At 43.1% G+C, this 12,736-nt stretch overlaps 1 long non-coding RNA gene across 5 annotated transcripts in view; it reads right to left on the bottom strand.

Moving 5' to 3' along the window:
* LOC110548212 (uncharacterized) overlaps nt 1-10,785 on the bottom strand; it is a 61,221-nt gene extending 50,436 nt beyond the window's left edge. For 4 of the 5 annotated variants that reach the window (XR_009587801.1, XR_009587799.1, XR_009587798.1 and 1 more), the window contains exon 1: nt 8,573-10,184. This is a non-coding gene — a long non-coding RNA (uncharacterized LOC110548212). Of the gene's footprint in view, nt 1-8,572; nt 10,185-10,648 lie in introns of those variants that run through there. The other variant, XR_009587800.1, reaches the window with a different exon arrangement.
* Between the last annotated feature and the right edge of the window lie 1,951 nt (nt 10,786-12,736).

The following is a 12,736-nucleotide window of genomic DNA, read 5'->3' as shown; positions in this document are numbered from 1 at the left end:
CAATTATACTTAATGATCAATTAGCTTGGCTAATTTTGCTCTCCCGCCTTTCCCTAATAACATTTTGTCAGAGATAAATAGAAGACCATAGACTTGAAAGCTACAAATACAAACACAAATGATGCACACGGAAAGCCTTGGGTCACTCTGAGTTTTATGTTCATTTTGTTTGCAGGGACTTATCCTAAGGAGACAACCAGGTACAGGTCTGGTACCCAATATTCCTGCTTTACTTTGAGTTTTCATCCTTCACCCCTCACAGCTATGGAAAATAGCATGTATATGCATGTAGGTCGAATGAATGGTTCCCATTTGATTTCTGTGCACACACGGTCACAGCCAACCCCTCTGCTCATCTCACAGCCGGATCCGCAGGGGTGAAAGGTCTTCACCAAACAGCCTCCGAGTCTCCCACCAAGGTTCGGTTAGCTCAGCCTTTTGAGGAATCAAAACTACCCCCCCATCTCAAAGCATTCTAGACCCTCTTCAAGTTCAAAGCTACCCTACCCATGACTTCCCATGGGCCGCACTTCTTGTCAGAACGTGTTTTTGAGAGCAAGAACCTGTTGCCTTGTCTCAGGGACCCAGACATTGAGAGTGCGGATCTAAATCTGCACTGAGGCCCTTGGAAAGAAGAGGGAAGAAAGGTGTTTGTGGTTTTATAATAAAACTATAGCCTACAAAATCAGGCAATTTAGTCACAAAATACTCTTAGTGCTGTACACTAATATTTGAACAAGTCAACAGATTATGTGAGAAACTTTTAATGTGCCACTGGAGGGGCTATCCGTTGGGATAATATACAGCCAGTAAAAGGCTCAATTAAAAAAAAAAACAAAAACAAAAAAACAAAAACAAAACTGTTTTACAGTTTAGGAAGCATACTCTTTTTTTTTTTTTTTTTTCAAAAGACTTTTCTTCCAACTTTTTTTTTTAAGTGTATTTTCTTTGTTTGCTTGGAGGGGAATGTATGCCATGAGATCAGAGAACAGTTGCAGAAGTCAGTTCTTTCCTTCCACTATTAGGGATCCAGCGAAGCGCTGAGTGATCTGTATTGTTTGACAAGGACTCAGCCATGTCCAGGGCCTCAAGGCCGCAGCCCCTGCATCCTCTGCTTGGCTGTAATAACCCCCTGTTCAGCTGAGCGTAATAAACACACTGAGCTTCCAGGGTGCTGCCGATTCTCCAGCAGAGAGCCCAGTCCATCTGATGGCATCTTTTCTCTCCGAGTGATTGTCTTCGTTCCCTCACCACCCCAGGCACGTCAAACCCTAAGAGGTGTGCAAGAGCACAACACCCTATGTGGGTCCTGGAAATCCAACCGGGTGTGTCGGGCTGGAGACAAGTGCCTTTACATGCTGAGCATTTCACCAGGCTCACCTTTATATATACATACTTTTTTATTTACTTATGAGGTGCGTGTGTGTGTGTGTGTGTGTGTGTGTGTGTGTGTGTATGTATGCATGCCCGAACGCCACTGTCTATATATGGAGGTCAGAACAGTTTTGTGAAACCACTTCTCCCCTTCCACATTGTGTGGGTGTGCCAGGAACCAAATTTAGGTTGCTAAGATAGTGTAGCAAGCACCTTTATGAGCCATCTCACCAGCCGCAAAAGCCCTGCTACCCAGAGTTCAGGACTGAACCCAGGGCCCTGTGCAGGCTAGGGTAAGCACTCCGACTTATAGGTATACTTAGAGGTATACCCCTCACACGTACCCTTGATATACTCAATGTCTAGGTCTTTTACAAGGCAGAGTATGCAATGTACTATGACTCTCAGAGCTCACTTACACGTGTAAGATTGAACAGCAGACCCGGCGCTTGTCTTAAAAAGCAAAAAGACAGTGGTTGGGTTGTTTCCCTTATGCTACTATATATTTTCCCTATTTCCTCTTATTCTTCTGTTCTTTTATCATACTGGTTTTAGGCCCGATACAAGGATGTTTGTATGTCTGTGCACATACATAGGTGCTTATGTGCACGTATGCATTGTGAGAGTGCCTGTTTATATGCATGGAGTGTGTTTGTGTGTGCACATCTGTAATCACATATCACTTGTCCTTTCTTCAGGACAGTTAGCATACAAGGAAAATAGTGACCATGGCCTGTCTCCACAGACCTACTGGTTGAAAACTTTGAAATGAACTTGAGGGCTGCAGAGATGGATCAGCAGTTAAGAGCAATTCCCAGGACCTGTCCAGGCAGCTAAAACTTCCTATAACTCCAGCTCCAGGGAGACTTGAACCTCTGATCCCCTGGGGCACCAGCACTCACACTCATAAATTACAGACACACAGACATAATCCACAATTAAAACACATCTTAAATAATGAACTTGAAAGACTCTAAAACTATAACATAGAAATGCAGAATACAGAAGGCATAATACAACAATAACAACAACAACAAAAATGTCAGTGTTTACCAGGAGACAGCCTTGTGTTCGTTCCTACAGTTTTTTCTGTAGAGATACAGTAAATTATACAAGCCTGTGTTTTGACCAAAATCAGCTCTTGGGGAAAATGTGATTTTTCTGAAATAGGCCTGGGGTTTGCTGTCTCTGCCACATCCTGGATATTTCACTCATCTGCTGTGTGTTTGTGAATAAGTTAATAACGTCTCTGGATTTTAGTTTCGTCACCTTTTAGTTTTGTTACTTACACCCACCACCTGCCAGGCATTTTATTCTGCTTCACAAATATCAATTAGTGAGAGTGTACCTCTTCCCTGTGAGGAAGACACTGTAGTCTTCACTCTGTAAGGAATCGAGAAGCAAAGAGACTGCGATCCTCACTATTGCTACGTCAGACTACCTGAGCTGAGAAATGTATGAAAAGACAATGCTTATTTGGCACGTGGTTCTGGAAGTCCAGGGGCAGAGTGGCGCCCTGTGTTTGGCTTCACAGTGTTCACAGTGGAGACAGCAGGGGAAATGTTACCACTTTGCTTTTTCAGCACCGGTCTAAGCCATTCCTGTAACCACTGAGATGTTAATCTCTTCCCAACTCCAACTCTCAATTTGTCTTCCGGCCATAAAGATAGGAAGCAGCAGGGTCAGAATTCAGATCCAGGCTGTCTGGCTCCAGACCCCATCACATCAGCCCCGATGGCGTTGATGTCTTCTTACATTCAGCAGCACACAGGCCTAACTCGGTGTGTGTAAAATACTTCCTCGGTCATAGGCACATCGCTTCCCTGTATTTCCTAAATCTTTTTTTTCTTTTCACCACATAGGCTGTCTTTTGAAAATCCAACCGAGAAATTACTCTAGGTTGTGTTTTTACGAAGGAATGACTGTTCTTCCGTTGGGTATTAATCCCTTAACTTTCCTCTTCCAAGCTCATATGTTTAGTGCTGGATATTGTTTGGTACAGGGTAAGAAACACAGTGTCGTTAGCTCACAACGCTGGCTTGTCAGTGTGCTGATGAGAGCCATTGTCTTTCCAATTCATCACGCTGCTAGGCTGGGGTCTATATCAAGTACAAAACTGAGTCTGCCTTTTTGATTCGTCAGTGGAAAAAGAGAGGGGTCAGTAACTATTTCAATTCATTTACATTTTAGTGTCTTGCAACTTCCAAAAACTATATCAACTGTAAACCTCAGCTCTTAAATAGGCTTTCAAAATTTCCGTGTTTTAATAGTGTAAGTTTAGTCACTCATAAATACAACTACATACCAATTGTTTCCCAAGGAAACTCCGAATGTTTTTTGCAGTTGTGGTGCAAGCCAGTGTTTGTAAGAGCCAGATGGACTCTGCTTCCACTCTGTGTCTTTTACACAATGTAGCAAAAGTACACAGTACTTTTTTAGCCTTTTCATCCCAGGAAATATAGCAGATGGCTGAAGTTACACCAGGGAAACACATCCCTTAGACATAGCCAAAGGAACCATTGGCTAGGCCCTAAACTTCATAGGGACTCAGCTTGCCCTATGGTGGCTCTTGTCAAAAGACAGAGAGTCAGTGGAAGAGGCAGATGTGTTCATCTGGAGCTCAAGATACTCTTCGTGTTAAGACTCTGGAGTCCTCAGGTTGCCTACATGGCTTCTTCCTAAGAACCATCCTCCTGAGCATGAGTTATACTGGTATAACTTCAGTCATCTGTTATATTTCCTGGGATGAAAAGACTAACAAAGGACTGGGGATATAGCTTGGTGGTAATGCAAGTGCCTAGTAGGTAGGGGCTGTGGGTTCAATTCCTGGCAGTGAAAGAAAGTGACAGCAAAAGTTAGTGAGAGGGAGGGAGGGGCAGGGGGTAAAGAGATAAGGGGAAAAAAAGGAAAGTGAAGGGAGGGGAGAGGAGGGAAAGAGAAAAGAAAAATAAGGAAGTGAGGGGAGGGGAGGGAAGGGGAGGAGGAAAGGGAGGGTAAGAGGAAAGAGAAGAGACCAAAGAAAAAGCCAATTGCCAGAACCCTGGGGGCAGACAGGTAAATCTGTGGGGCTTAATCATCAGCCAACCTAACCTAACTGCCCAGCCTCAAGCCCAAGCTCAGTGAGAGGTTTTGTCAAAAAAAAAAAAAAAAAAAAAAAAAAAAAAGGGTGTCAAACACCTGAGGAATGACATTAGGAGATGACTTGCAAAGTGCATGCACACTTATGGGTTTGGGACACTTACCTAGAACTTGTTGGGCTCTCCTCCCCTCCACCCAGAGCTGGTACTTTTAGACCTCAGAAAAAAAGGAAAAATATTCATGGAAAGTTCACTAGAATAAGCAAACCTCAACATCTGGGAAAGGAAGAGTAGGCTCTGAGTGTCTGTCAGGTTGGCCCTACTGAGTTCTTAGTTAGGCATCAGGCTGAACTGGAACAATGGTGCTTGTTAAGCCACAGACTTAGATGGTAAGCGAAGCTTGAGTTGCTGCAGAGCCTAAGCTCCTTCTTAGCATGTTATATCCAAATAGCACTTCAGAAGAATAGGAAAACTTAGGTGTATGGGGGTGAGGGGGGTGTTCAGGCAAGCATAGACCCAACTTAGTTATCTAAAGGTCTTAGGCCATACTGAGATCAAGGAAGAGCACTGTCCAGCAATATGCTTGTGTAGGTGAAAGACTTGGAGTGGAAGGCTTTGGGAGCCTTCTTGTCCCTAAGAAGCAAGCGACAAGGCCATAAGACTTTGTGTAGCTCCTAAATGGAAATGCTTTGGATCACAGCTAATGATAGAAGCCGGCACCTAGGAACCTCAGCAGATGTGGGGAACATAGGGAGGTTTTTAGTTTGTTTGTTTGTTTGGTTGGTTTTTTTTTTTGGGGGGGGGCTACACTGACATGGATCTTGGAGAAGCATGGTGCTGTTTCAGGACAGGGGAGAATGAGTACACCTGACCTACAAGAATGGATCCAAGAGATGAATGAGTAATGAGGTCTTGAGAGGACAATCCTCATGTTTTAATTAAGATGAGGAAAAACTAATTAATGAGAGGTCATAGGATCCTTTAATCTGTCCTTTTTTTTTTTTTTTTTTTTTTTGGCTCCTGTAACCATTTCCATGAAATTTTCATAAAACAGAATGACTTGGGGGGAAATAAGCAAATCTGTTCTCTTGTATCAGAAGGGGGAAACAGGAGTTGCGAGAAGGCAGAAAGGGCAGAAATGGAGATGGTAGAGAGGAAGAGCAACAAATGAGTTCAAGTAGGGCAGCTACTGATGGTTCAAGAGGCCATGGGATCCTTCCCAAGTGGGAAGGAAGAGGGAACTCCGGCCTCGGAGCGAGAACAACCCTGGGAATGGGCTGAAGTGTGCCCTATCCCTCTTCCACCCCAGTAAAATGGCAGTGCGTTACCAGTGGTCCCAGAGCTTGGTGGATGAAGTCCGGCCTGGGAATGCAGAAAGGCCCACACACTTCCTTCTCCTTTTTCTCCTTTCATTGGTTTCCTTTCATTGGTTTCTTTTCATCAGAAGCTGAGGTACTTTTGCCCTCCAGTTTTAAAGTGCAGGTGCCTGAAGGTTGCACCAGACGCGCTTGTTAGATATCAGAGACACTCTGAGCCATGTGGAAACAGCAGTGAGCTTTCTTTTCCAAAACTTTCTGTTCTGTTCAAAACCTGCTTAAAGGAGAGCACTGAGAACTGCAAACTTTGGACCTAGCTAAACATTTCCACAGGCATATCCTTAGGGATGGTGGAGTATATTGATTTCTGCAACTTGCTTTGAAATGCATCTAAAAATAAAGAGATTGATGGATGAATAGAGGTGTGGATAAGTGCATAGATATATACAGAGTAAAAACAATAAAGCATGTTTATAGAGCCTGGATATGAGTATGGCTGTTCACACTTTTGTGTTCTTCGTGTTAGAAATTTATCATAGTGCAATACAGAAAAAAAAAAAATCTTACTATAGAAAACAAGTTAATAAAAAGAAAAATCACTCTCCAGACACAGATACCAGCCTCAGGCCTGGAGAGATAATTCAGTAAGCAGATAAGAAAATATACTTCTCTTGCAGAGAACCCAACTTCTTAGCACAAAGTGGGTATCACATAACTTTCTGTAACTCCAGTTCCAGGGAATCTGCTGACCTCTGAGGATACCTGCACTCACATGTGCATACCCACACATAGACACACGTGCCTGAAAATAATTTCATTTTCTTTATCTTAAGATAGCAACCTCTGTTAAATTGATCATTTTCAAAAACAACTCACCAGAAAATGAAAGTATTGTCTTTACCTGCTTCTTGCTAGTGCCTGCCCTTCCCCCACCCCCAAACAGACTAAGATATAAACATAGGTATTTGGTAAAAGCATTTTCACTACTCCTCACATAAAAATCAGGATAATAGACTGTGGCTGTTGTTCTTGTAAAATAGTTCATTTAGAGAAATCCAGCTCTGAGGCTTGATGATGAATATCCAGTTTGATGATCTGTGAAATGCATCTACCATAGCTTGCTAAGTAGCTCACAGATGTTCAGTGCAGATTAACACATTCTCTGCAAGGAATTTCAGTTTGGTTCAATTTGAGTTTTTACTCCAAGCTGGAGTTTAATGATGAGATGGAATGTAACAACATACACTCATGAAAAGATATCCAACACAAGTAATTATTACCAACTGACAAAATTTACACGTTCTGTCTTCAAGTGTGAGTCATTTCTGTTTCTGTGAGTTTTCTGAGTGGGTTTCTAGGAGACTGATTTAAACTTTCGGTTGTTCTTTCTAACTGAAGTTGAGCTTCTAGAGGGTTGGGAACTTCACCTAAATCAATCCCTGCTTATGTATCTCCACAGTGCCTCCTTGTTCTCAGTTATCTGCAGTTATAAAGTTGCTCTCATCATTGTTCTCATTCATCTGTATGAAGAGCATTGTAAGCAAGACAGGTCCATGGATACTGAAAAGCAGCCAATACTGGATTAAAATTATATAATTAACTTGTGTTTTTTTAATGGTCACTTATGCTAAACCACTTCCATACATTTGTGAGGAAAATCTGATTTCAAAGAAACACAGGTGTCTAAAAATTTTTAAGTGATTTAAGTCCTAGAGGCAAAGCAAATGAAAGTCCCATTGTTGGCAAGAACCAGCACATTGTAGGAAGTCTTATGGATACTATATATAAAACACTAATATTCTTGTACCAAGAGCCTAAAGAAACCAAACACACCCTCATCTTCTAAGACTCTGATGTCTAAATCCTTTCATCATTAAAATAAAAAAAAATAACTCCCTAACTTGCTATCATACCCAATAACTAAAATTGGTTTGTTATGAGTCTGCCCAAATTATAAGCCCGATTTCCAATTACTCTTGGATAATTTGAAGGTACTTGTATTACTTAAATATTGGACAGAAAAACCAATCAGCTCACTCGATGATTATCCTGCTCAAACTCCTGCTCTTTGGCAGACTTAAGGTGTCAGAAGGTAGATCCCTGGCTGATAAGCAGAGCTATGTTTTAATTACAGAACGGGGAAGGAAATACTGGCATAGGCAAAGTGTGGACTTTCACATACCTGTTGTCACTCATAGGAGAAGCTCTTTTCGGAGCAGTAATTCTGGGCCAATATTAGAAAAGCAGGCTACCTAAAGAAAGCAACGTGGTAGCAGAAGTGATAGCCAGCTTACTGCTTACACTTTTTAAGCAAAGCGTTCACCACGTAAAACTATTTCCCCGTTTCCTTTAAACACTATTAAAGCATTGGATGTACTCAGCCAGAAAGAAAGAAAGAAAGAAAGAAAGAAAGAAAGAAAGAAAGAAAGAAAGAAAGAAAACAACAAAGAAAGAACCCTCAATATTTAAGTCATGCCTCAAAATGCCACATTTTAACCTGTGCTCAGAAAACAGGGAAAAACAAAATTTTGAGTTTGCTCCAGCATAGTGAAAGCATAATCAGAGGAAAAGGCAAGCATCGAAAGCTAACAGCAGACAATAAGGAACACCCATGCTTATTTTATAAAGGACAAGAAACACAACTTACCTTAGGACAAGGTAGGGTCAGGCAGGGGAGCGGATGGGGGTGGGGAAAACCAGGCGAATGCATTACCAAGGAACACATCAGAGCTGAGTCTGGAGAGCAATCCCAAGGTTTTAAGAGAGGGATTTGGGACCTTCTTCTCCAATGGCTGTCATACATACCTCCGATCCCTTCCTGAAACATTCAAATGCTGGCTGGCACGAACCACGTGCTGTCTCCATGCTATAAGGACAATTCCAGAAACCCCCATGTCTGCTAAATGATTCCGCTCTGCTCCCCAGAAGAGGAGCGGCAGTCCGTGCCACCTTCTCAGAATGGCACGGTCACCCGGAGATGAACGGTGCAGTCTGCCAGGCAAAAAGTTCTCTTTAGCACAGATTTCTGTACACTGAGCAGGCACAAACACAGCCACGCAGCCTTAAAGCCTTGACGCATCATGGAATCAGGCACACAGCCTCTGGGAAAGAGCTATATGGAGTGATTGCTGCCTCTGCTACCTGAGATTTGCAATCGGAGAGGCTCTTAACAAACCACAGGGATCACAAATCCAGGGAAAGAATTTCATATGGAGGAAACACCACACACACACACACACACACACACACACACACACACACTCCCAGCTGGCTTGTTAAACCTCTCTCCCAGCACTGAATCTGTCCTCCTCTCAAACAGACACATGCTTGTATATTTTAAAATTTAAGAAGTGTATAAATTAACAAGTCAGTGTTGTTCTGTAGCAAAGACAGCTCGCCATTTTCCCTCAAAAGGCATTTAGGGCAAAGCATCAGGGGGGAAAAAAACCAAACCGGACAAAGACAAAAAGCAGATGAAAGACACATTGTAACTTAGGGGACCGTTCTCCCCTGGACTGTGTGAATCAAGGTAGCGTACACACCACACCACTTTTATTCTGTCTTGAGATAGATCCATGGACTGGGCATGGCAACGCACAATGGGTATTTAAGCCAGTCAGTCTTAGCAAATTAGGTAAATTAGAGATCATTTGATGGCATTCTATTGTTGCTATTGTAATCACAGTCATTTTGCCTGGTAATGGTGCTTCCTGATGAAGTGCAGTCCTCAGAGCATAATTGTGAAAGATACCGAAAGATTCGGGGATGCGACATCTGCTTTTAAAAGCTCTTCAGATTCAAATTGGCATTTTACTTTATCTTGAAAATTTATTAGAGATTCAGCTCATGCCCGGTTTAAATGGGAAGGTGAAGGCAGGGTAGTTTCCATCTATGAATTATTCAATCTCTGCCTGGCGAGATTGCCATCCATGAACTGACGCTCTGACAGTCCCTTCGCAGAGCCTCCATTACGCTTGTCATTTTTATTTCTTTATCTACGATCTCTTTCTCAGTTACCCGGCTACTCCCTTAGGACTTGGCTTCACAAACCCAGTGTTTCAAATTGGCAATAACCTCAGTGTGCTGCTTCCTCAAATCGCTGTCTCCACAGGCTGTCATTTTTTTCTTTCTCTTTTTTCCCCCTAAATCATTAAAAGCCACGTCCACAATGATATCTAGGAGGGTCTTTGGTTTGATGAATTTTACACACACACATACACACATGAGAGAGAGAGAGAGAAAGGAACACTGCAAAAAGAAGAATTATGTTCAGCTAGCATCACAGGAGAAGTCAAGCATCCTTCTTTGTTGTCTGAGTGACCCATCTTAGCAGCTAGCATAGCATCACGCAGGAGGAAACCAAGTTGCTAAGGCAGGCTTGCTGGCACCCTGATTTGCAGCCCAACTTGATGAGGACTGCAAAGCAGAAAGATTAATCCAGACCACTATGTGCTTAGCAAGCACAATCAGTTAGGAAAATAAAAAGTCCTTAGATGACCGAAATTAGACTGTCACTCTTCTGGTCTCCACCTGTACACAGACCGCAGTGGCAATGATTCTCCACTTGATGGCTTGTTGTGTCCCTGCGAGCCGACAGCTGTCCTGTATCCAGAGAGGACTAGGATGGAGTTGGGCCAGTAAGTCTGGTTTTTCCTATAAAGCATGATCTAACTGAGGGGGGTGGGGGGGCTGCACCAGTCAGTCAGATGGCCAGCCTTAAATGGGATCTGGGGAGTCCCACAGTGTCAGTGCGGTGAGTTGCCCGGGCCTGAGTCAGACAAATCATGCCAACCATCATCTCCTGCAGGTACAACAGCACGGCACACGAAGCCCCCCAGAGCACCGTCAGAGACAGTTTGATTAGCAAGCTCCGAGCAGTACCTGCCCAGCCGAGAATTCATGCTGCCACGTCAGAAGCCGCCATGCACATTCAAGACTGCATCTCGGCTCCTGGCTGCACAGACGTAACGTTCTTCCTGGGTGAGATGCTGAGCAGCGGCAGGGAAAATCAAAGTTTAAAACTCGGTTGCGCTGTGCCTAGCTGTCTGCCTCTGCTTTGCCGCATCTCGACTGGCAATCTGCAGGAGCAGGAGCTGGCATCTGTAGGAATGCAGTATGACACAGCAGTCAGCTGACTTGCAGGGTGTTATCATTCAATGTCCTGCACAGAATCAGGACGGTTTCTAAGGTGGCACCACGCAGATGACCCTGCACGCCAGCAGGATCCTGCATGTGGCTGCGGGACCACAGGCTATGTAGTTGCGGAAATTTCTTCTGGGCATTTTTTACCACTGCAGTCTTAACGTGGGACTGAGTGAATTGTTTCCACCCTGCTTGTTTTATCAGACCTGTCATTCTTGAAGTGACTATTCCATGTAGAAATGGGTTAAAACCATCACTGCCCCTGTCGCTTGGGTTCCTTGCAATGTCTGTGGAAGAATTCTTGCTTGTGTTTTTTTGGCTTTAAAAACTCTCCCTCACCCCTTTCTTCTCCCACCTGTCCTCCTTTCCTTAAATCTAGTACAAACTGTCTTCGGCTACGCATACTGTAAAGAACTCGTAAATTGTACCTAGTATAAAGGTAAATGCAATCGAGAAAACTCAACGGTAAATTAGTCTAGCTGAAGCCTAAACAATGGTCATTGCTACCAAAACAGCGTGCGTGCTTCTGTTATGAAACTCCGGTGTGTGTCCCGAATAATGTGACAACAGAGCAAAAGGCTTTATGTGGGTATTACCCCAGTGGTTTGAGAAAACTGCTAAAATAAGAAAGCAGTCATTACCAGGCATTTGTTTTTAATGACTGTAACCATACTGGATTAATTTAACTTGCTTCGATGTTTAACAGAAAGTCAATTATAAATGTGAGCTAGAAGAATAACAGTACCAGAGTCTGCATGGCACCATCCTCTAAGGGCACACCCTCTAAACAGGACTTCCTGTCCTCATCCCTGGAAAGCACTCCGAATGGGCTGTTTGCTTGTTGGAAACAACCCACGAGCAGCTACCCCCAGGTCAGGCACTGGATCCTGGGCAGAATGGACATCCCTGTTTTAGGAGAAGCATACAGGAGCATGTTCTTTGTTCTCCCAGGGATTTGGAGATCTTTTCTCCTCTTCTCACTTATTAATTTTACCCTTTTTTTTTTCTATTTGCTTCTTGAGACATAAACCTTACTCAAAAGAAAATGTTTCCAGACAGCAGACAGAGAAGTCAAAACTAGATGAACATCCTCTGTGTAATTATAGTTTTAAGGCTGGGTGGTGGTGGCACAAGCCTTTAATCCCAGCACTTGGGAGGCAGAGGCAGGAGGATATTTGTGAGTTTGAGCCCAGCCTGGGCTACAGAGTGATTCCAGGATAGCCAGGGCTACATAGAGAAATCCTTTCTCAAAAAATAGATAGATAGATAGATAGATAGATAGATAGATAGATAGATAGATAGATAGATAGATAAAACAAAATTATAGCATTAAATGGCATCTGGATAAGAGACTGATCCCACTTTTATGGCTCACTGAAGAAGTGATGAAAAATGTTACCTAGAGAGAGCCAAAACTGGACTTAGTTGCGCTTTTCGCTCACATTAATAGAACTGAATGGTCTTTCAGATGTGCCTTGCTAGCTAGGTTGGCAAAGGGATTGCCTTACTTGAACTAAGCCCTGGTTTGATCCCCAGATCCTGTAAAACCAGGCCTGACTGTACATACTTATACTCCCAGCATTCAATAGGGGCAGGAAGCTCAAAAGTTCAAAGTCATCCTCAGTTATATAAGCAACTTGAGGAACAAACTTGAGCCTGGGCTATATGAGTGTATCAAAACAAGCAAAAGATGACCTGATGGCAGGAACAAGCCCTATCTGACACAGATCAATGAGTGTTGGCTCACTCCTCAGAACTCCCTGCATTTTTTAAAAAAGAAAATTCAGCTTCCATTAAAGATGGAGGTGGAATCCAACCCCATATCAG

This window comes from Meriones unguiculatus, chromosome 19 (genome assembly GCF_030254825.1).
Source record: "Meriones unguiculatus strain TT.TT164.6M chromosome 19, Bangor_MerUng_6.1, whole genome shotgun sequence".
Lineage (NCBI taxonomy): Eukaryota > Metazoa > Chordata > Mammalia > Rodentia > Muridae > Meriones > Meriones unguiculatus.
This window is presented reverse-complemented; position numbering and strand designations above follow the sequence as displayed.